The sequence below is a fragment of the Portunus trituberculatus genome, chromosome 9 (genome assembly GCF_017591435.1).
Source record: "Portunus trituberculatus isolate SZX2019 chromosome 9, ASM1759143v1, whole genome shotgun sequence".
NCBI classification, from domain to species: domain Eukaryota; kingdom Metazoa; phylum Arthropoda; class Malacostraca; order Decapoda; family Portunidae; genus Portunus; species Portunus trituberculatus.
In genome coordinates, this window is record NC_059263.1 from 4699622 (window position 1) to 4722500 (window position 22879).

Sequence of the window (22879 nt, forward strand, 5' to 3'; positions counted from 1 at the left end):
ATAAACACGGGAAGGAGGAGATATGGAGGAAAGAAAAAAGAATAAATGAACAAAGAAAGACTTCTAGGAAAAGTGGAGAAAGAAGAAAAAGAGCTACAGGAAAAAAATGAAGGGAAAGAAGAAAGAGGGAGGTAAAGAAAAGTAGGATAAAATATACAATATGAATAAAAGGAATGGTGATGAGGTGACAACATGAAAAGAAGGAAGAGGAAAAATATAAATACGAAGAATGAAACAAGACAAAAAAAAAAACGACAGGAGAAGAGGAACCAGAAAAATAAATAAAAAGGAAGGAAGGACCGTGAGAGAGAAAGGGATGACAGAATAATAGAAAACAACAAAATAAAAGGAAAGGAAAGGGCTGAGAGTGCAAGGAGGGCTCTAGGTGAAGGAAGCACAAGTAGCCGCAAATCACTACTCTGTTGGAGGGTGGGGTATATAATGAAAAAGCGGCATATCACCAAATCTCTCTCTCTCTCTCTCTCTCTCTCTCGACAATCTATAACACAACAAGATATATTTTGCTTCAGTTTGCTACTATTACTAATACTACTATTACTACTACTATTATTATTATTATTATTATTATTATCATCATCATCATCATCATTACTACAACAACAACAACAACAACAACAACTACTACTACTATTACTACTATTCTAACTAATCTAGTACCATTAATCTCTATCTCTCATTATTTAAGCACTATTTCTACTATTTCTATGACTATTTCCATCTATCAATTTCTATCACTCCATGACTGTTTGGAAATATAATTGTCTTTTTTGTAGCTGTGTTGCACCCAATGTCAAGTGGTCACTAAAGGCGGAAGTCATAGTTAGTTTAGGGCTATTCTCCCCTCTATGGTTTTGAAATGAGAGCCCCGTATGGTTTCTACTTTTTTTATTTATTTTTTTTTGTCTATTTAAAAGTTGATTGATTTATTGTTAATTTATTCTTTTATCTATATTTTTTTTATTTGAAAGTTAATAGAGATTAAATTAGAGTTGTTTGTGGTATTCTAGTCCTTATGGTTTTGAAATCATAGAGCTCCTTGTGATTTTCAAGAGTTAATTAATTACTTTTTTTTTATCTAAGGTTACTAAAGGCGGAAGTTCAGGTAGTCGTAGGTATGCCACGACTATTGCGAGTCTTTTAAGGTCACATCTATGGTGGGCAGCTTAAAAAAATGGACATGGTAGGCAGCTTAAAAAAATGGACATAATATGGAAAATAAGGAGCGTAAAGGCGGTGTCACACTAGCACTTTTTCCGTCGTTTTTCAGAAAATCGACAATATATTGGCTGCGGCCTGTCACACTCAAAAGGTGTATCGTCGTCACTTCCCGCCAACACCTCAGGCTCAGGGTCTCTCACCTGGCCAACACAATGTAAACACTATCATGGAGGCCACGTTGCGGCAAAGATACGCTGCTCTGAACGTAATACTGTGCATTATGAAAGTTAGACGAGCCAAACAAGCCAAAAAGCGTGCATGGAAGCGTTCATGGTTAGTGGCAGAACCAGTGCACGTAGAAGCATTGATGATCTTAAGGACGCAGAGCCAGAGAAGACGTTTGGGTTTGTGAGGGACTGCGCTGTAGCTGTCATTCCTTCTTACCTTCCCCTGGGTGAGTGTCTGGGGTCTGTGTGCTGGAGGGGTTGAAATACTGGTGTGTGTGGATAGGAGTGGTGAGGGTGAGAGGGAGAAGCAGTGTGGGTTTTTGTGTCTTACTCTTTTTGTGGGTTTTGTCTCTTTTTTTTCTGTTTTGTCTCGTTTTCTATCTGCCTCTTTGTTTGTGTCCCTCTGTTTCTTTTCATTTTTTTCTTTTTTCTTTGTCTTCTTCTCTCTCTCTCTCTCTCTCTCTCTCTCTCTCTCTCTCTCTCTCTCTCTCTCTCTCTCTCTCTCTCTCTCTCTCTCTCTCTCTCTTATTTCGTTTCTGTCATTGTCTTTGTTTCCATTTTCTCTCTTTCTCTTTGTCTTGTTTTTATTTTATCTTTCTTTTCTCTCTCTTGTTGTGTTCTCCTTATTTCTATCTCTCTGTCTGTCTGTCTGTCTCTCTCATAAACAAAAAGAGTATTACTATGATAAGATTAACTGTTGATTCTTAATGCCATCCTTCATAAGACAAGCCCAGTAGAAGTTGCAATATATATCTCTTCATTTTATATCTCTTTTTTTCTAAATGCTGTCAATTATCAAATATTACTGGGATAGAATTAACCATAAACTCTGAACACCATCCCTCATAAGACCAGGCCAGTGGAAGTTGCAATATCTATTAATTTTATATCACTTTCTTATAAATGCTGTCAATTATTAAGTGTTACTATGATAGGATTAACTGTAGGCCCTCATTGCCCCATAAAATCATCTCTCTTACCCATAACCCCATAATTATTGAGTATTGCTGTGATAGAATTAACCATAGATTCTCAACATCCCATAAAAATCACCCATACCCGATAAAATGACCTCTCTCACTCACTGAGTATTACAGAGATTGAATTAACCATAAGCTGTGAACACTTTGCCCCATAAAAACAGCTGTCTCACTCACCCATAACTCATAACCATTAACCTAACCTACAATAGTCAGGTCAATATATGGTTTGACCCTCAACAAATTGGAACAAAGGGATTTTTTGTTTTAAAGGCATCAGTAGGTCATAGTTAGCTCCAGAAAAAAAGTCTCCCAAAATCAGACCATGGGAACATGGTTAATTAGCCTAAATTCAAGATGGCGGATTTCTGGTATTTCGATACACTACAAACTTTTTTCTGGAACACTTTAGACCATATAAATGTATTACCAATAGATAGAAACATGATACCAATCAACCAAATAAGCATATTAAAAATGTCCTATGACATCACTATGACGTCATAATGACTTCATGAGTCTTCAAAACTGAAAAAAAAAAAAAAAAAGTATTGTAATTTACAACAAAGGGTGAGGTGGATCATGCCAGTATCGCACCCCCAGGCAGTTTGTTACATAGTATATTGTATGTTATGTACATACAACGCAGCACTGAGTCTGTACATATAGAAAAATAAGTCTTGATAAAATTGTTCTTAATAAACCATAATATAACATAATTATAACATAACACCACAATGCCGTAGTCAGGTAGTTACACTTTGTAAATGTACTTTGTACATGTAGAAAATAAAAGCATTCTATGAACATATGCTTGGTCTCATTTGATAGCTTTTAGAATTTCTTAAGTTTGATTTTTATGTAAGTCATACTTCTAATCCTAACCGTTTTAACCCAAGAAACATGAAACCTATTTTTGCAAAGAAATTTGAATAGCCTACAACTCCTAAATCATGGCGTTAAAAGCATAGGACCATATAACATTTTGACTTAGAATTACTTGAGTAATCATATCCTGCAGTATGTACATTAACATGGGGCACCCCGTAATTGTATAAATAAAAACAGATGTTTATCGATCTCCAATTAATCTTTATTTACTTGTATACTTAAGATATAATATTAATAAGAGATAATATTAATAATAATATAAAAGAATTATATTGGAAATAAAATTCTCTCTCTCTCTCTCTCTCTCTCTCTCTCTCTCTCTCTCTCTCTCTCTCTCTCTCTCTCTCTCTCTCTCTCTCTCTCTCTCTATATATATATATATATATATATATATATATATATATATATATATATATATATATATATATATATTAGCTTCACTGAGTTCGCTCACCATTTGCCTTCTAAGGAGTTTTACTGTTTTATTATTATTATTATTATTATTATTATTATTATTATTATTATTATCATTATTATTATTATTATTATTATTATTATTATTATTATTATTATTATTTTATCATTATCATTATAACAACAGCTTTTTTCATGGTAGATATGACTTGTATATATTCATTATATCATAATAACATGTTGCTGTGTTAGAAACTTACCTGTGGTGGCGTGAGGAGAGAAATTAAGCAAAACATATGAGCTTGGCGTCGACACACATCCGTGGGGCTACACCATGCGTCTCACATTAACCATGGAACGATTCTTCAATATCATTTCCCCACGCGTGATGATTCCCCACACGCGGTGATAGTTTTCAATATGCTTGTTTGGTTAGTTGATATCATATTTCTATCTATTGGTAATACATTTATTTGGTCTAAAGTGATCCAGAAAAAAGTTTCTAGTGTATCGAAATTCCAGGTGTCCGCCATCTTGAATTTATTATGCTAATTAACCATGTTCCCGTGGTCCGATTTCGGGAGACTTTTTTTCTGGAGCTGACTATGACCTACTGATGCCTTTAAAACAAAAAATCCCTTTGTTCCAATTTGTTGGGGGTACAGCCCATATTTTTCATATATTGACCCGACTATAATATTGTAAGGGAGACTAACCTCTCCCACTCACCTCTGCCACCTCTTCATACTACCTCAGTCACCCATAACTCATAACCATTAACCTAACCTACAATATTGTAAGGGAGACTAACCTGCTTCTTTACCCCTCCCCTTCTCTCCCACTCACCTCTGCCACCTCACTCACCCACAACTCTCGTCCATCAGTCAAGAAGCACAAGAACGATGTGTCGGAGGCAGAGCGGTGTTGGCGACTGCTGCGTTGAGGGAGGTACGTGGGGTTCAACTTGGTGTACCACTGAGGCACCAAGTTTGGATTTGCCACACCCAACGCCAGGATTGAAAGTATCTTGATGTCTCTTCCCCTTGATGCGGTGAGTGGTTGTTAGTTTGTGCATTTCCCTACAGTCAACCCTCGGCTATCGCGACTTCGGCTATCGCGTTTTATTGCTATAACGCACCCATGAAAAGCTGCTAAAATTTCATTATCGCGACCTCAGATGCCTGCTATCGCACGCCCAGCCATGACGTCATGGGATATCTGAGCGCTCATTGTCCAAAACCGCCTTCATGCCAAGATCAATTTGGCTATTGCGTTTTCGGCTATGGCGCGGCTATTTCGGCCTCAATTGGGCGCGATAACCGAGGGTTAAGTGTAGTTGTATTTACCTTGTATTTACCTAGTTGTATTGATCTAGTTGCAGCATACAGGAGGGGGAGCTGTGTTCATGCTGTCCCACCTCTGTTATCCCAAAAATTATCCAACTTCATCTTAATCCCTTCAATATTGATTCATGTTTACCACCAGCTTTGGGTGTGATTGCACCATTTTATTGACATTAAGAAGCATGTTTGGAGGTTACAAGATTAATGGCCATAGTCTTCACTATTTTAATCACCCACCAATAAGTGTTCTGAATCTGTGTAAAATCGCCAAATAGCTAGTAAGCAAAATGAACATGAAAATGCGTCAAGGTACAGAAGGGGTTAAAGTTATACATTGTCACTTTGGTCACTTCTCTATCTATTTTGTATTTACCTAGTTGTATTTACAGAACACTATGAGTGGGGCTCATAGTGTCTAGTCTCCATATCTCCATTTCTCTAATTTTTCCTTAAAGTCATGCACATTATATGCTGTAACAACTTCATTATCCAATGCATTCCATTTTTCCACCGTTCTGTGTGGAAAACTGCATTTTCCAATATCCTTCACACACTGCCTCATCCTGATCTTTTTTTCATGTCCTCTTGTCCTTCCATCTTCTGTTAACAGCACCAGGTCTTCTTTGTCTATCTTTTCAATATCATTTACTATCTTATACATTGTTATTAGGTCCCCACGTTCTCTTCTATCTTGTAAGGTTGACAGTCCCATTTCCTTCAGTCATTCTTCATATGTGAGGTCCTTTAGTTATGGCACCATCTTTACAGCAATCTTCTGTATCCTTTCCAATTTTCTTGTATCTTTTTTAGAGCTTGGAGACCATACCACTGCTGCATATTCCAGCCTTGGGTGTATCATGCTAGTGATGATTTTTTTTTTCATCATATCTTTGTCCATGTAATGAAATACCACGCTTATATTAGTCAGCATTTTATATGATAGTTCAAATATCTTGCTTATGTGTTTTTCAGGGCTCAGATTTTCCTGTGTGATCACTCCCAGATCTTTTTCCTCTTTAGTCTTCATTATTTGTTGTGTTTGTGTGTGTGTGTGTGTGTGTGTGTGTGTGTGTGTGTGTGTGTGTGTGTGTGTGTATGTATTCACCTAGTTATAATTTTTACAGGGCCTGGGTATTATACTCGTGTGGCCCCGTCTCCATATCTATACACATCCAACTTTCCTTTAAAACTATGCACACTCCTCACTGACACCACCTCCTCACTCAAACTATTCCACACTTCCACACATCTCTGCGGGAAACTATATTTCTTCACATCTTTCAAGCATATTCCCTTGGCTATCTTTTTACTATGCGATCTCGTAGTTCTATTTAAATTTTCCTCTCTCAACATCATTTGCTCATTATCCACTTCATCCAAACTGCTCAACAGTTTATAAACCTGTATTAAATCTCCTCTTTCTCTTCTTTGTTCCAAGGTGAGCAAATTCATTCCTTTTAATCTCTCCTCATAGGTCATCTCTGCCAATTCTGGAACCATTTTTGTTTCCATTATCTGCAATCTCTCCAACTTCCTTATATGCTTTTTTTTATAAGGGGACCAAACCACCCTAACATATTTCAATCTTGGTCTAATTACAGTACTAATTAATTTCTTCATCATATCTTTATCCATATAATGAAGAAGCTAATCCAATATTTCTAATCAAATTATATATTTCTCCAAACATCTTGTCAATATGAGCCTCAAACTGCCTATCATCTTGTATTATCACTCCCAAATCCTTTTCCTTTTCCACCTTTTACAACACTACTCCTTCACCCATCTTAAATAACCCTCTTGGCCGTCTTCCACTCTTCCCTATCTCCATTACATGACTTTTGCTCAGATTAAATTCCATCTCCTACCTTTTGCTCCACCCCCAAATCCTATCTAGATCTGCCTGTAAGATTTCACAATCTTCACTCTTCACACACCTACACAATTTCGCATCATCCGTAAACAAATTAATATAACTGTTTACTCCCTCTGGCATATCATTAATATAGACAAAGAAAAGTATTGGTACCAACACTAAACCTTATGGGACTCCACTCTCCACCACCAACCAGTCCGACTTTGCATCCCTTATTACCGTTCTCATCTCTCTCCATCTGAAATAGTTTTCCATCCATTTTAACAATTTTCCCTTCAGTCCTCTATAAATCTCTAATTTCCATAGCAGTCTCATGTGAGGTACCTTGTCAAAAGCCTTTTTCAGATCCAAATATACACAGTCCATCCATCCCTCTCTCTCTTGTATTTTGTCAACCACTCGAATAAAAGCACTTGTTAAAGACACAGGTCTATAGTTAAGAGGCTCTTCCTTACTGCCTCCTTTATAAATGGGCACCACTTCAGCTCTTTTCCACTCCACCGGTACTTCCCCCATTTCTAATGAGCACCTTATAATGGATCTATCAATTCTTCTGTACATTCCTTCAATAATTTACCTGAAACTTCATCCGGCCCCTTCATTTTATCATCTTTAAGTTCCTCCAACATTTTATATAACTCCTTTTTAGGTATCTTAATGTCATCCATGTGCACATTTCCTTTCACATTTTGAGGCTTTACAAACATTGTTTCTTTAGTAAATACTTGTTGAAACCTATTATTTAGCAATTCTGCGATATTCTTAGGGTCATGTACTATCCCTTGCTCTCCTTTTAATCTTTCAATGGACTCTCTCTTTTTAAGTTTACCATTTATGAACCTGTAAAACAATTTTGGATGTTCCTTACTCTTGTCCACAATATCTTTTTCAAATTTTCTTTCTTCCTCTCTCCTTACCCTCACATACTCATTTCTCGCCACTCTATAATTCTCCTTATTTAGTATATTCCTGTTCTTTTTCCATCTTTTCCAAGCCACATCTCTTTTCTTTGGCCTTAACACAAGTTGCATTAAACCAATCCTTTCTTCCTTCCTCTCTCGGTTTATACTTTGGTACAAATTTCATAACTCCTTCTTTATAATATTTCATAAAAATCTCATTTTTTTTTGCACTTCTCTGATTTGTAACATCTCCTCCCAATCTAATGTTCTAAAATAATTTTTCAAATTTTCTGTGTCCATCTTTCTATAATTCAATCTACCACTCCTGTATGTCTCATCTCTCCTTCGCTGTGTTATTGCCATCTGCATTTCCATAACCACATGATCACTCTTCCCAATGGACATTTATATTGTATATCCCACATAGGTACACTTCTCGTGTTAACACCAAATCCAGTCTAGCCGGTTCATCATCTCCTCTATATCTAGTATTTTCTTCACCCTCTGTTCCATCATATTTTCCATCATTAGATTAAGGAATCTCTCTCCCCATGCTTCCTCTCCAACACCACTTACTAGATTTTCCCAATCCACTTCTTTACAATTAAAATCTCCTACTAGTATCACCTTTCTTTTTCCAGTTAATACACTTTCCAAACTCTGTAAAGTATCCTTGATCATATTGTCGTATTCCCTTAATGTCCAAGAATTTGTTTTAGGAGGTACATAGGTCACCATGATTATTAATTCTTTTCCATCACTTTTTAACCTTATGCTTATCACTTCTGCATTGTTCTTCCCATACCAAACCTTATCCACATTTATCTCCTTCTTCGTCATAATCATAACTCCTCCTCCACCTTTACCTCTCTATCCTTTCTCCATATTTTATATTTATTATCCAAATTTACCTTTATTTTTCATTTAATTTTGTCTCACTCAAACACACTATATCAGGCTTCTCCACCATCACATAGTCTTGCAATTCTAATCTACTTGACAGTGTCCCATCTATATTAGTATACATTATGGTCCACCTACGTACTGCTCCCTCTAGGGGTTCCTCTGCATTCCTTCTTTCCACATACCATTTTCTGACTCTCTCTCCTATAACTCTCCAAAAAAAAACTTTTCCTTTTCCTCTTCAGACCGTTCATCATTTTTCCTTCTCGCCTCTTCCAACAATGTGTGTGTGTGTGTGTGTGTGTGTGTGTGTGTGTGTGTGTGTGTGTGTGTGTGTGTGTGTGTGTGTGTGTGTGTTAGGATCAAAACACATACACAGTACTATAAGCACAAAATATTATTCACAAACAAACTACATGTCATGTTTTGTATTTACTTTACCAGAAATAAAAAAAAAGATGAAAAGAGAAGAAAAAACAACAATTTCAGTTTCTTATTACTGATATGAATGACAATTTTAATTAAACTTGCTTCATATATCTTAATGAAACCTTCCTTTATCAAAACTGCCTTAAAACAAAATATAGATAGATTTGCTGTTATTTTTATGTTGTATCAGACATTTGTCACACACTTTTGGCTAACTCTCTTACTCTTTAAGGAAACTGGCAATCAAGTGGGCCTTTTGTTTTTTTTATTTTATTTATTTATTTATTTATTTAGTTTTATTTTTGTGCCCCTTGGCTGGCTTTCCCTCATGCTTTGAAAAAAGACCAAGATACAACAGACATTTTTTGAAGTGAAGATTTGAACACACTCTCACTTCAAACCAAGTAATAAACAGAGCCTCCCCACACCTTATCTCAACAGAGGTGGGAGTACATGCACCAGCCAGCACCAGGCACACCGGAGTACAAAATCAGAGGTGCTTAAGAACCCGAAGGATTGGGTGTAGCCAGCAACTGTGAGGAGGCCAACCTGCTCACCCTTTCACTGAGACTTACCACTGACACCACTAAAGCCTGTGCAGTTCTTAGGAGCATCAAGTAAGGGTAAGGGAGTTAGAAGAATGTATTTAATTTGCAGATTAGTGGTGGTGGTGGTGGTGTAGAAAGTTTAGTCTTGGTTGGTGATTGGAGGGAGGAAATTTAGTGACTGTTTATGATTGAAGAAAAGAAATTAGTCTCATTGTGTGTGTGTGGAGGGGATGGGTAGGGGTATGTGGCTGAGGGTGGGTGTTTATTCAATTTTGTAATGAAGAAAAGGGTATAGTTAGGTAGGATGGAATCAAAAGCTTTTTGTCTCATCAACTCCCTCCTCTGACTGACTGTCTTCAGTCTTTCTCACCACCAAAATGTTGCATCTCTTTTATTTAATTTTTTTCATCTTATCACTATTTTCATGCTCAATTCAATAATTCACACCTTTCTCTGGTAAACTCTGGAATTCCCTGCATGCTTGTGTATTTCCATCTTCCTAAGAGGGCATCTTTTAAGGGAGGTTTCAACACATTTGTCCCTGTCTTTTGGGTAATTCTGTACCAATCTTTTAGTGAACTTGCAATTCAAGTGGGCCTTTTTTTAACTCTGTTGCACTTTGCTAGTTTCCCTCTTGCATAAAGAAAAGAAAATAGTGTGGCTTTGCTTGGCTGGGTTTTATATACCTTAGTGTACCACAAATGTGATTACAAGTGAGCAGTTTTGACAGTTTCAGATTGCTAAGATGACATGAAGGTAAATGATTGCTAAACATGAACTTTTGTTGACTCCTTTCTTTTGTTGCAGGCTTTGGAGATCCAGTGGCACACTGCACACTGCTTGCATAAACGTGTGTGCAGAGTGCAAGACTGAGAGGGGCAAGGATGGAGGATGCTGCAACATTCACAGCATCATTGGTTCAGGCTTTCTTGTTTTGTGGAAAGTAGTGCACACAGTTTTGACGGAAGGATTGTATGTCATCACTCGTATTGATAGATTGTGACTTGTGTTGACCTTTGTGCATCAAATCACTTCATTACATGTAAGTTGTACATTTTAGCTACAAGGAGTAATGGTTTATGAGATTTGTAATGTGTAAAAAGTGAGTTATAAGAGATCTTGTATTATGAAGATATGTTTAAAGGTGTTTGTTGATCAGCATGATCTAGTTGTGTCAGTCTTAACAGTCCAGACTGTACAGACATGAACCATTGGCCATTGCTCTTCCTGCACATGGAATTTCAGTCAGCACTGCAAGGTGTGTGTGTGTTTGTGTGTGTGGGTAAGTGTGCCAGTCATTGCTTGATGTCAATGTCTTTCATCTAGGAAAAAAATGTTGTATATAATTAGGTTTACATACATTTTTGAGGGAGAATGTTTGGACTGATTAAATAGTAAGTAATGAGGCTAAAGACCAACAGTGGAGTGATGGTCAGGCATTCAGTGAGACCTGAGGCTGACTGTGTAGAATGCAGCCCCAGAATGACGGTCTGTGTTTTGTGTATTTATGGTGACAATATAGTGTTGCAATGGACAACATGGTGCCATTTTGAAATGCTTAAAAAATCATTTTACAGAGTTGATAGTTCCTCCTAGACTTGCCATGAAAATGCTCTCAAAATACTACTGATGTTCTGATATTAATTTTTTTAATGTTATATTACCTGTTCATACAGAGATTGCTGCCATGTATGTGCAGGCCTCATGGTCCCTTTTGCAACTTTCCTTTTTGTTTCTCTAATGCTCTGTAACTTGAAAATATTCCCAGAGTAAAAAATATAAAATTGCCACAAGTTGGAAATTGCATAAATTATTCTAAGTTGAAATGTAAAAATTTTACAAATTCTGCTATTCCATTGTAAAAATTGTAAAGACTTTTCTAAGTTGAAATTTGTAAAAGTTTTCTAAGTCAAAAATGGTAAATTCTACTATTGCACTGTAAAAATTGTAAAAAATATAAAATTGCTAGAGTTGAAATTGCATAAATTTAAAAGTTTTTGTCTAAAGTTTTCTGCACTAAAAATTCTAAATTGAAATTTGTAAAATTTTCTTATTTTCTGTCAAAAATGGTAAATTCTACTATTGCACTAAAAATTTTCTAAATTCTACTATTGCACTGTAAAAATTTTCTAAGTTGAAAATTTTGGTAGAGTTTTCTGAGATTTATGTAAAAATGTGTTGATTGAATAAAAGTGAAGGAAGGGAGACTCTTCATTGTATTTTTAACCCAAATATGCATCTGCTTTATCTCCGGAGACTCTTCGGAGTATTTATGACTTAGTACAGTTTTTAGGGCCTGTTTTGAGGGTTTTTTTGGCCATTTTTTGCCAGTTTTGACCTTTTTTTGCGTTTTTTTGTGCAGTAGTGCAGTATTTGGGCCCATTTTAGTACCGTTTTTCAGGCGTTTTTGTTTTTTTCGGCAGTGCAGCAGTACTTTGCCCATTTTAGTTAGTTTTTTTTGGCCTTTTTTTGGCCACGTGCAGTCAGTATTTTGGATTTTAATCACTTGCTAGCAGCATTTTATGAATCCTCATGATTTAACAGCATTTTTAAATGCTGCGAACAATTTTTTCACTAGTTCATTCTCTCAACTTGTTTTCTTCCTATTGCTTGTGTGATACAAATAAAAAAGTTCAAATTAATTGGCATTTTTATTAATTAGCATTTTATTTCTGCCGTATTATTGTTTAGAGTGAGTGAAGGTAACCGGTTAATGGAGGCAATATTGGTGTGTCAGACAGTCTCCTAAGCCAGCTCGAGGCGACTACTCACTGAAACCACCCACAAATTTTCCCAGGAAAGGAAATCTACCAAAACAATCAAGATTTCTTCAAAATTTATGATTCACTAGTGACACAGCAGTTCTTAGTACAGAGACGACACAATAAGTCAGTGAAGACAATTTATTACAATGGAGTAATGCACCACACCACACCTGTCCAAGTACATACACCACCCACAATGAGCGAAAGGCAGTGAAGACAATTTATTACAATGGAGTAATGCACCACAACACCACACCTGTCCAAGTACATACACCACCCACAATGAGCGAAAGGCAGTGACGAGTTTATTACAATGGAGTAATGCACCACACCACCACACCTGTCCAAGTACATACACCACCCACAATGAGCGAAAGGCAGTGACGACAGTTTATTACAATGGATTAATGCACCACAACACCACACCTGTCCAAGTACATACACCACCCACAATGAGCGAGACTACTGCCACACCAACCCGCAACTCTTCCCCCTCTGGCCGCCACCACGAGTACCAGTAGGTGACAGCAGCGCAGGGTCAAGGTGCCATGCAGAATCCTTGGTGGTGGTGGTGACGGCAGCGGCAGGTGAGTGGCAGAATGTGTGCGACGCGAAGCTGAATCTCTCGCTGGACGACGACGACGACGGCGGCGGCGGTAGCAGTGGTGATGGTAATGGTGGTAGGTGTTTGCCGGGCAGTCCCTCAGCGGCAGTAACACGACGGTAGCGGTAGAAGGGTCTGTGAAGGCCGTGGGAAGCCAAAGTCCCTTCCTGATGGTGCAGGAGTCGGGGGTTCGCTGTAGTCAGGCCTTTGGATCACCAACTCCTGTAATGGACAAATAAATTAACTGATTATATCCACATGTACCACGCTACACTGTCGTACACTACACACTTTCACTGCCTCAATCAGCCTCTCACTCGCCCTCTCTCGTTATTCCACTTGCACCCTTCTCCCTCCTCCTCCTCCTCCCAGCGTCTTCCGTGTTTAGGGTAGCAGCCCGCCCCTTTCCTGTTAAGGACACTCGCATCCCTTCATTCTCACATCTCCCAGGCCAGTCTCGGTAAGGCACACCACGTCACACTCCCTCAAAACTTCCCCCACACCCGATCCTCACATCCATACAATCTTGCCACACATTCATCTACCTGGTTAGTGGAATCTTCCCTGCCGTCATCTGCTGATTCTCCTCACCACACCTACCTCGCTATCACCCACTCAGCGGCGGCGTTAAGAGTACGCAGTGTGTTGGTGTGATGCAAGGCAGAGTCCTTCCTTGATGTTGCAGCGGTGGCGAGGCAGGGGTGTTGGTAGTGGTCGTTGTCAGTGAAGGCGTAGTGATAGTAGAGAGACTCATTATCACTGTGGAGTCAGGCCTTTGGATCGTCAACTCCTGTAATGGACAAAAAATAAACATGAACAAAACAGGAGTACCTTGTTTACTAGTTACCCCTACAGTTAACATGCAACATTGCCCTAAAACTCCTTCACTGCCTCAATCATTCGACGCATTCTTACCACCACCACACCACCCATCACTCACCCTTCTGTCTGTCTTTCTAAGGGCACTACCATACAGATATCCCATCACTCACTTCTGTCTGTCTGTCTGTCTGTAAGGGCGCTGCCATAGTACAAAATATCCCATCACTTACCCTTCTGTCTGTCTGTCTGTTTTAATGGTACACTGGTTCACACCACATACGAAACTGTGGTTGAAACGTCACGGCACCCAACAACTCACACATTGCAATATCAATATCCCACTAACTTAATGATCCCACCTGGTGTCACCCCACACTTCCTCCCTGGCGAACACAATCCATACGCAAGCCTATTTCTGCTATTTCATGGTTATACAATCCCAGATTTACATTAACACTGGTTAAGAATACAGATATTTCTAATTTAAGATACCTGGTGAGAGGACGGATTCCGTCCTGAGCAAGCCTAGAATGTAAATGTGGCTGGTATGTTAGGCAGCTGGGTAATCACAGACCGATGTTCAGGCTCCCTCCATCTCGAGTAGGAACAAAGCTGCCACGTGGCGGCGATACACTGAAGTCACGCGCTTGTAATTACCGAATCCAAGGGAGGTTGAACACGCTTCAGGAAGCATTATCTACTGCTCGGATCGTTACACACACACACACACACACACGCCAGGTAGCTCAATGGTTAGAGCGCTGGCTTCACAAGCCAGAGGACCGGGGTTCGATTCCCCGGCCGGGTGGAGATATTTGGGTGTCTCCTTTCACGTGTAGCCCCTGTTCACCTAGCAGTAAATCGAGGCGTTATGACCTTGTTGTCCTGGTGCGTGGTGTGTGCCTGGTCTCAGGCCTATCCGAAGATCGGAAATAATGAGCTCTGAGCTCGTTCCGTAGGGTAACGTCTGGCTGTCTCGTCAGAGACTGCAGCAGATCAAACAGTGAAACACGCACACGGTACTCTATACAGTAGCAACAAACTCCGGAGCTTGATATACAACTAAATCTGAACACTAGACACTAGTACGACGGAAGTAGAAGAAAGCCACGGAAGACCCTACATGAAGCTCATACCAAAAGGTTCGTGACAGCTTGGCCTACATCTGCGCCACCGCTCGGTGAGGACAGGCCGAAACACGCTAAGGGAGACCCACCTTGCAGCCTTGCTATCAATCGCACACCCAAGCCACAGAGTTGTGAGCACAACAAACCTGTGACGAGGCGCTTTCAATTAAAAGAACACCAACGCGTTTTTCATTACGGAAATGCAACTTCTAATGCGGATTAACTTTCATCAAATAGAAAACTGATGTATAAACAAAGACTTCCACGAAATGTCAGGCAACACTTTCCGTCCTCTAAAACAGAACAGGGAACTTCCAAATACTCCTGTTCATGAGAAACAGGCAAATGTCCTTCACTACACACACACGACGTACGTCACCACTGTACACGGTCTAAAACACCTTCCCGACATACAACAACAACGCCACGCGAGGAATGACACCAGACCAACACGCAATACCTTCCAAACTGGTGACGAGGCAGTGCACCAGCTAGACACACTTCCCGGCACACACGTCTTCTCTGTATAAAGCCTACACAAGAAATCGCTCCAATGTCCCACAATGCTTTCCGCTTCACCTCCTCCTCCTACTCCCCCCTCCTCCTCCCTCCCTTGTTTGCAGTAAAGACACTTAATAACTAACTAACCACTCTCGGTGAGCATCGTTCTATACAAGCATTGTTACCTTAAGTGTAAGCCGGTGGTAGCCCACGCCACATAGGTCTCGAACATCCTCACTCGCGTGACACATTCCTTTACGTATAGTTTTATGTCTACCCATTTCTCTATCTGTCTATCTAACTATCTAACTATCTGCTTATCTACCTTCATACACACACACACACACACACACACACACACACACACACACACACACACACACACACATATATATATATATATATATATATATATATATATATATATATATATATATATATATATATATATATATATATATATATATATATATATATATATATATATATATATATATATATATATATATATATATATATATATATATATATATATATATATATATTATTATTATTATCATTACTATTATTACTATTATTATTATTATTATTATTATTATTATTATTATTATTATGATCACTATTATTTCATTATTATTATTATCATTATTATTATTATCATTATTATTATTATTATTATTATTATCATTATCACTTATTTCATTATCATTATTATTATTATTGTTATTATTATTATTATTATCATTATCATCATCATCATTGTGAGGAAATGGCACGTAGCTACGGAACATAATACATCCAGCTGTCTCATTACTGAAATGTCAAGACACATAATCCTTTAACCAGCCAAACCAACGTATTCACATTTTGCTGCTCTAATTATGAAGCACGTAGGCTACAGGCATGACGCCTAAATACTATTGCCAATGGTCATGATACTGACATGAGAAAGTGACAGTTTGAACAGCTTGTTTGAGCGAGGCGGGATGCCACCTGCCACCTGAGCCCTGCCACCAGTGTTAATGAACACAGACACACACCTAATTATTCCTGAAACAATTTCACGATGTACTTTTAGACAAGTGTGTTTTTTGACCAGACAATTTGACGTCCTCGTTGTATTGACTATTGACCTGACCATCGCTTCATTGAGGGAGCACCTTCCACGTTTGCGAGGCACTGGTGACTGGTGACTGGTGACAAGCTCTTGTCGTCCACTCGTCCAGTGCGCCTGGCACTGCCATGTTTGTGGTGGATCATTCGAACCACGCTAGTTATTTACATTGTTATGGCCACAACAATAGCAATAACAACATCATCATCATCAACAACAACAACAAGAACAATAGCAAATCTCTTCATAAAATTTTCTTCTTAACCCCTTCAGTATAGCACGACGCGTTTCTACATTCATTATGTTTACTATTTAGTGATATTATATAGCTTCAGAAACTTATGTGAGGATTTAAGTAGTGAAGACTGTAGCCATTAGTCCATTACTCTTCTGACCTCCATAGACCTCTCCTAATGTCAATAAAATGGTCTAATCGTTCACAAATCCCATGGTAAAAATGTGTCCCAGTATTAAGGGGGTTATTTGTGACTCTAAACCTGCTCTCCAGTCACCTTTCAGTTGTTCAACAAATTCTGTCTTTTCTGTCCCTAATGAGTGACTGTGTGAAATTTATTTGGATTCCTTCCCACATAGGTTTACTTCACAATGACACAGTTGACCGCCTGGCGAAGGAAGCCTGCCGTCTGCCTCATCGTGGTTATGGGCGTCCTCTTTCCTGCCGTGCTACCTCTCCAGGGTCCGCTCCGCTGCCTTCCTGCCTAAGCAGCGCCGTCGGGATACTGAAAGACCGTACAGCGTCACCATCAATCAGTATGAGTGTGTCTGCCGCAGCAAGTTCACGTACTGTCGGCGGGGACTAATGGTTTGTCGCCATAATGTTGTGTCAGCTCGCATGCGGCTGGGTTAAAGGGCTATCACACTGGCCTATGATACCGTCCGCCGTGGCAGGTTGCTGGGCTGGAGGGCGAGTCCACCTTCACCGACTGTCGTCTATGCCACGCCCCTCGTGCCAACACCATCGAACACTACTGTCTGGCGTGCCCTACTGTGCGACACCTCCTGCCCCAGGACCTGCCACTACATGCCGTCTGCCGTCACCTGCTACTGCCTGACGTGCTAGACGAAATCTTAGTACGTCACCCTCGCTTTGGGGGATTTACCTAAACGTCCTGCCCTGCCTGGCTTCCGTATTATCACTATTCTTGCTGTTTTTGTTTTGTTGTTATTGTACTGTGTGTGTGTGTGTGTGTGTGTGTGTGTGTGTGTGTGTGTGTGTTGTTACTTACGGGCCACCTTTTGTACATTTGTCTGGCACTACAGTGCAATAAATTAATCAAATCAAATCAAATCAAATCAAATCAAATCTCTCTCTCTCTCTCTCTCTCTCTCTCTCTCTCTCTCTCTCTCTCTCTCTCTCTCTCACCGATATTTTCGGGAAAGTACCGTTATATCGGTATTAGTTTTTTATCGAACCGAAACGTATCGGTGTTTCAGAATACCGGTAATATCTATACTCATTTTTTGTCGATACCGCACATCAAGACACTCAACTAACCACTACTTGTTCAGCTACACCAGTTCATTGTTAATCATCTGAGAGAGAGAGAGAGAGAGAGAGAGAGAGAGAGAGAGAGAGAGAGAGAGAGAGAGAGAGAGAGAGAGATCGAACTTACGAATTTATTTGGCTACGCCTGCCTCGCTCTAAGTTCCTGATAGAAAACGTAGCATAATGAAGGAGTGACTTGAGAATTTTACGACGCTAACCTGCATAAACGTGGTGATCAAGGCAGCGGGGAAATGACTAATGACACAAGCTTCCACCAACACTACCACTACCCAGCACTCCTTACGTAACGAGATCAGCGAAATGACGAACAAAATAGAAGAAAGCCAGATAAATAGGGGAGACAAGGAGAGAGAGTGAAGAAACTGGAGGGAAATGAATAAAAAAAAAAAAAAAAAAAAAAAGGGCGATGGAGGTCGAAGAGTGAGGGCAGCAGGTGTAAGAAACCTCCAAAAGAAGAGGTACATAATCATTATTCTGCATAATTTCTTGCCTGGAAGCGCGTGCAAGCTGCCACCCTCTGCTCTTACTTGTAACATGCACGGTCGCATTGCAGAGAGAGAGAGAGAGAGAGAGAGAGAGAGAGAGAGAGAGAGAGAGAGAGAGAGAGAGAACACCATGACCGCCTCCCAAACTTGTAGCAATAAAGCAATAACTAACAAGCTCTCGGCCATCCTTCACGCTTAGTAAGGCCGGCTCTTGTATGTTAATAGGTGCACTGTGATAAGGTATATTGAGCCAAGACTACGAGGCTGTACATCCATCTACCCTTATTCAAATTAACTCAAGTTGCTCCATTGGCGAGGCTACGTATGCTTTGTTTCAGTTTCTCTTTTTCCCTCAAATGTATTCTATATCATCTTTACTCTCTCGTGTCTCGATCTGTCACGTATTTATCGCTTATTCTCGTGTTTATTCATTATTTCGACATTTTTTGGCTTCACGTATCGCGGTGGGGAGGCCAAAACGAAACAGGTGCAGGAAAACGATGCCAAATTTCCTTCCTATTGACTGTGGTGGCGGGAGGGAAGGCCAGCGCGGCGGTCAAGATCAGCGAGACGGAGGGCGGGAGGGCGAGCGAGTGAGGGAGCAAGAGAGCGGGCAGGCGGCAGCAAGGGGGAGGCGCGGACGGCATGTAACAAATGACCTCGCGGTGCCTTGCCTTGCCTTGCCTTGCCGTGGTATAGGAGGCCGCTTACCACGCTTACCAGCCTCACCAGCCCCCGCGGCGAGTTTAATGGGCACTATCACCACGGCCGTCTCTCTCACAGCCCTTCAGTCCCAGCACGTGTTACTCTCAGCCCACTTGTTCGCTGGTAAAAGTTGTACCAGTTGATTGCATTCGTATACGGAGAACCTAAGCTAATGGTGGCTCTCTGGGTACTCATTCTCCTCGTGTACATGCTTACTTCTTGTGTGCTGGGTTGATTTGGGATAGCCTGGAGAGCCTTTCAAGTTTCTGGGAGTAATGTGTGGCTGTGTGTTTCCCGTTAATGTCTACACGCTGCCACTCATCAGATTCGGCCTCGTGTTTTCACAAGCGCGTTCTTTATGACTATTCTCTGAGGCGACAGGTATAATTGGCCTGATTTTCATTATTTCTTTTTTTCGAACCCCCTTCCTCCAATTAAGAGTACGGAATGCTTGTTATATACCATCAGTGAACTCATAACAAAAGAGAGAGGGAGAAAAGTGAAAATGTAACTTCCATTAGAACCCGTTAAAAAGGCGAAAAAGAATAGGCGCATTAACTTTTTTTTGAGGCTAGGGTCACCCCCCCCCACACACACACACGAATACCAGAGTAATGGCCACGGGAGATGCGCTACACTTTGCATTTCTCTTGCGCCGAGGCCGTCTAGGGGCGATCTCTATTGGTGGCGCCAGTGACTCTCTCTCCTTATGGGCCTTCACGCGCCAAAGAGGTCACTCATGGCGGTGGTGGTGGGCGACTCCCATGCTGCTCATTGGCGCCACAAATACCCACCCACACATTCCGCTGAAGGTCTGTTAGTTAGTGCCCGCCTCAAGAAGATGTAGTAGTAGTAGTAGTAGTAATAGTAGTAGAAGAAGAAGAAGAAGAAGAAGAAGAAGAAGAAGAAGAAGAAGAAGAAGAAGAAGAAGAAGAAGAGAGAAGAAGAAGAAGAAGAGAAAGAAAAGAGAAAGAAGAAGAAGAAGAAGAAGAAAAGAGAAGAAGAAGAAGAAGAAGAAGAAAAGAGAAGAGAAGAAGAAGAAGAAGAAGAAGAAGAAGAAGAAGAAGAAGAAGAAGAAGAAGAAGAAGAAGAAGAAGAAGAAGAAGAAAAAGATGAAGAAGAAAGAAGAAAACAAAATGAAGAAACAAACAACAAGAACAAAACAGCAGCAATCTCACATCTTATGGAAAAAAACACGTAAAAAAAGAACTAAGTTTCTGAACACACACACACACACACACACACACACACACACACACACACACACACACACACACACACACACACACACACCAAAAAAAAAATGAAAGCCGGAAAAGACAATAGGAAAACAAAACAGAACACACAGAATACCACAGCATATCTAACCTAACCATCTCACCACGAAACACAACACACCGCAACACACCGCAACACACATCAGCCACAACTCACACAACAAAACAAATGGGTGAACAAGTACGATAATTAACACTCTTGCACGGGACCCTTTGCCCTGAGGAACCCCAGTGAAGTAGAACAGAGGAGGAAGGTAGGAGTCATCAGCAAGGAAACACAAACCTCCGTTCACTGGTGCGAGGGGCGGCGAGCGGTAACACATCAACATACGCCTCGCTAATTTATTCCAGTGAAAGCACAGAGGCGTCCATCACCACTCCCTAGGCGGCCTATATACTCCAGCTGCAATCTTCCCCCCGCCCCCCCCCATCCATCTCACCCCTCAAAGCTAACTGAGAGAGCCAGCCGGACTAAGCAGAGCAAGAGTGCATTCACGGATGGGAGTGGGGAAAGAGGTCGGGCCGGGAGAGAGACGGGGAGAGAAAGGAAGGAGAGAGGGAGAGAGGTAGTCGGGGTTTATGAGAGAATGGAAAACTAAATAGAAAAAAAAAAAAAAAACAGGAGATTAGTGAGATGGAGAGAAGGGAGAGGGAATGAAGAGAAGGGGGAGTTTGTGAATGATGGAGAGGATGAAGGAAAGTAAGTTAAAGAGAGAAGGAAAAAGTGATATATACATATATATATATATATATATATATATATATATATATATATATATATATATATATATATATATATATATTATAGAGATATAGAGAGAGAGAGAGAGAGAGAGAGAGAGAGAGAGAGAGAGAGAGAGAGAGAGAGAGAGAGAGAGAGAAAATAGAGGAAGAAGAGTAAAAGAGACAGAGAGAGAGAGAGAGAGAGAGAGAGAGAGAGAGAGAGAGAGAGAGAGAGAGAGAGAGAGAGAGAGAGAGAGAGAGAGAGAGAGACAAACAGCGGTGTCACGTCAGAAACACAATAACTTGACCCGATAAACACCACCACCACCACCACCACCACCACAACCACCACCACCACCACCAGGGCAGCCTCTTACCTCACGGCGCCTGGAGGAGGGAGGGAGGCAGCCGCGGAGGAGAGAAGGGAGGAGCACGTCAGTAGAAGTGGAAGTGGGCCATTTTTCCCGGGGCATATTGAAATCTTCTGCGGCGTCAGGTGGTCATGGGCGGAGTGACAGGTGAGGGCCAGACTGGACTAACCTCAGCTCACCTCTCACCTGGACCCACCTCTCACCTCTTACCTGTAATCAAGTAAGGGTGTGTGTGTGTGTGTGTGTGTGTGTGTGTGTGTGTGTGTGTGTGTGAAGGTGATTTGGTAGTGATAATAAACAGCCTTTCAGTGTTTTATGAGACAGTTACTTCTACGTACATGCCACAGCACACTTATGTTGTGGTAGTAGTAGTAGTAGTAGTAGTAGTAGTAGTAGTAGTAGTAGTAGTAGTAGTAGTAGTAGTAGTAGTAGTAGAAGAAGAAGTTGATGTTGTTATTGTTTCTCCAGCTTATATACTTGTATCTCTCCATCCTCACCCTTCTTCTTCTTCTTCTTCTTCTTCTTCTTCTTCTTCTTCTTCTTCTTCCTCCTCCTCTTCTTCTTCCTTTCCTCCTTCTTTTCGATGCATGTGAAGGACGTCAGGCATATAATTTACAGTGTGTGTGTGTGTGTGTGTGTGTGTGTGTGTGTGTGTGTGTGTGTGTGTGTGTGTGTGTGTGGCCTCAAAAGGGAAGATGAAACAGAAACAACACCCACACACACACACACACACACACACACACACACACACACACACACACACATTCAGGCCAACACGCATCGCATTACACGCAAACAAGGGGTCAGATGCAAGCGAGAAGCAAATAATGAAGGAAAGAAAGAAGGAAAGAAGAAAAAAAAAAAGACGAAATAAAGATGAGAAAGACGAAAAGAAGAATAAAGAAGATAATAAGAAAGGAAAGAAGAGAAAGTAGAAGAGAAAGGAAGGACTGGAAAACAAGAGAGAGAGAGAGAGAGAGAGAGAGAGAGAGAGAGAGAGAGAGAGAGAGAGAGAGAGAGAGAGAGAGAGAGAGAGAGAGAGAGAGAGAGAGAGAGAGGGTTGGTGGGGAGCGGATGCAAGCTTTACTATAAACGGGTTGGTCATGGAAGGGTGGGGGTCGATCTTTACCTTTCCAGGGCATGATACCTCTCCCCCCCCCTTACC

The 22879-nt window shown here is 40.5% G+C and overlaps 2 long non-coding RNA genes across 4 annotated transcripts in view; one reads left to right on the plus strand and one right to left on the minus strand.

Moving 5' to 3' along the window:
- Positions 1-258: 258 nt before the first annotated feature.
- LOC123501203 lies at positions 259-11678 on the plus strand. The gene is made up of 4 exons (XR_006673588.1): positions 259-1633; positions 4576-4742; positions 9586-9767; positions 10500-11678. It is a non-coding gene; the product is annotated as an uncharacterized LOC123501203 (long non-coding RNA).
- A 651-nt stretch (positions 11679-12329) lies between these two features.
- LOC123501340 overlaps positions 12330-22879 on the minus strand; it is a 160282-nt gene continuing 149732 nt past the window's right edge. For 2 of the 3 annotated variants that reach the window (XR_006673608.1, XR_006673606.1), the window contains 2 exons: positions 13662-13851; positions 12330-13283 (listed from right to left, as the gene is read on the minus strand). This is a non-coding gene — a long non-coding RNA (uncharacterized LOC123501340). Of the gene's footprint in view, positions 13284-13661; positions 13852-15470; positions 15560-22879 lie in introns of those variants that run through there. The other variant, XR_006673607.1, reaches the window with a different exon arrangement.